The sequence below is a fragment of the Carlito syrichta genome, unplaced genomic scaffold, assembly GCF_000164805.1.
Source record: "Carlito syrichta isolate Samal-C Ts95f unplaced genomic scaffold, Tarsius_syrichta-2.0.1 Scaffold304359, whole genome shotgun sequence".
In the NCBI taxonomy this organism is placed as follows: Eukaryota; Metazoa; Chordata; class Mammalia; order Primates; family Tarsiidae; genus Carlito; species Carlito syrichta.
The window spans coordinates 421,391-423,829 of NW_007248455.1; positions in this window are offsets into that span (position 1 = coordinate 421,391).

Consider the following 2,439-nt stretch of genomic DNA (forward strand, 5'->3'; position numbering starts at 1 on the left):
GAGTGAGACTTCAACTCAAAAAAAAAAAAAAAAGAAAAGAAAATAGTCTAAAGGCCTATTCAAATGCAATGAACTGGTGGCCCAGGGAGTGAGGACAGCTGGGGGAACGCCCAGGACACATTCCCTTAGTGGAGGCCATGGCTAGCTGGATGGAAGTCCCTGGGGTGTAAGTATCCGGACCCCTACTAGGTGCTGGGCACTAGGGACAGGGGTAGACAACACAGACAGTCCTCTGTCCCCGGGAAGCTCATGTTCCTTTCTGTGTGCTGGGAGAAGAGAAGTGATAAACAAGTAAACAAGAAAAGACACAGTGTGGGGGCAGAAAAAATAGCAAAGGTGAAGGTTATGAGGTCAGGGTGAAGTCCAGTGGCTGTGGGACCCAGAGGACAGGCAGGGACCTCTCCCTGGATTGGAGGTGGGAGGTCAGGGAAGTCTCTGGTGGGAAGAGAATTGAGCCCCTATGACCCAGAGGATTACCTGGGCAATTCGGGTGGGAGAGAAGGGTGTCTCCAGACAAGACACAGAAGCAGCTCTGATGGCTTCAGTCTGCCTTGACCCGTGGGGGCGGTAGAGGCCAGGGCTCCCAGACTCTCCTCCTTGGCTGCCCCACACTCCCTGGGTGGCCAGAAAATGTGTCCCCGCCCGTGAGCCTGGGCTTTCTGTTCTGCCAAGTGGTTCTAACGGGCCTCCTACCTAAACAGAATCACCAGGGAAGATGGTAAAAATGCACATTTCTGGCCAGCCCGGTGGCTCACACCTGTTATCCCAGCATTTGGAAGGCCAAGGCAGGAGGATTGTCTGAGCCCAGGAATTCGAGATCAGCCTGGGAAGCATAGCAAGATCTTGTCTCTACAAAACATACAAAAATTAACTGAGCATGGTGGTACGTGCCTGTATTCCCAGCTACTTGAGAGGGTGAGGCGGGAGGATCACCTGAGCCCAGGAGGTCAAGGCTGCAGTGAGCCGCATGTCAAGGCACTCCAGCCCAGGTGACAGAGTAAGGCACTGACTCAAAAAAAGGCATTCCTGGTCTTCATCCCAGGGGCATCTGGAGGGGTAGGTGTATGTGTGGGCGGGGGAGATGGGACTTGGGAATATGCTTTTTCATCCAGTGTCCCAGAGGGGCTTCTGATAGGATCCCTGCACCCACACTTTGGAAGCTTCACCTGAGACTGCTGGTGACCCATGGGATGGGGTGTACACCAACTGCTCTGTTGGAGGAGGACAGGTGTGTGTTTGCCCAGGGCCTTTCGGCCGCAACATGTCAAAGATTATGGGTGGCCCCTCTGGGATACACCTTTGTCAAACACTAGCAGCCAAGTTCCTGGCCTGCCTCGCCATCCTGGCGGCCTGACTCCAAATCCCCCAGGGCCATGTGGCATCAGCCAACAGGCTGGAGGACCTCTGTCTTGGGGAGGCCTCTCCAAGGGTCCCAGGAGGGGAACCCTGGGGCCCAGATCTCAGCCAGCCTCCTCCCTCTGGGGCTTCAGCCACCTGACCTGGCTGCCAGGCCTCTCCTCTGTCAATATTGATTTCTTACTCAGCCTCGAACAGCCTGCTATTTGCTTAGAGGGCAGAAGCAGACATGGCCGACCCTGCCTTCCAGTCTTGCCCCTGCTTCCTGGCAATTCCAGGGGCTGCCTCTTCTCTGCAGGTGGTCTTACCAGATGGCCTGCCTCTGTTCCTGACCCCGCTGCTAGGGCCCAAGGCCCTGCAAGAGGATCCTCACCTCACTCTTTTTTTATTTTTAGTTTTTGAGTCAGAGTTTTACTCTGTTGCCCAGACTGAAGTGCAGTGGCACGATCACGGCTTTTCTCAGCCTCGACCTCCTGGGCTCAGGTGATCCTCCTGCCTCAGCCTCCCAAGTAGCTGGGACTATAGGCATGTGCTACCACACCTCACTAATTTTTGTATTTTTTTGTAGACAAGATCTCACCAAGTTGCCCAGGCTGGTCTCGAAATACTGGGCTCAAGCAATCCTCCTGCCTCAGCCTCCCAAAGTGCTGGGATTACAGACATGAGCCACCACACCTGGTCTCACCTTACTCCTGACTCCACTTCCCCTTGAGACCCCTTGACCTACATCTCTGAATCTACACACATCCTACCTGGCCCACAAGCCTAGAACTGAGGTGCTCGGAGCATGCTAAACATTCCTGACTGCAGCACCGGCTTCTGACCCAATCAGACAAGCCACAAAGAGGCTGTGAGGGAAGGTCATGTGGTTGGAAACAGATGTGCACATCATTTTCTGAGAAATCAGATCCTGGAGTGGGCCGGTGCCAGGCGTGGGCTGGGAGGCAAACATGGAACTACCAATGCTGTTGATAAATGCATGACCAGCCCTCAGACAAGTCCCCGGGCAGTTTTTCTGCCAAATCTATTCAAATGGGATTTGTCAATTTGGCCTCCTCCTGAGTGGGGTGTGCTTCAGAGGGA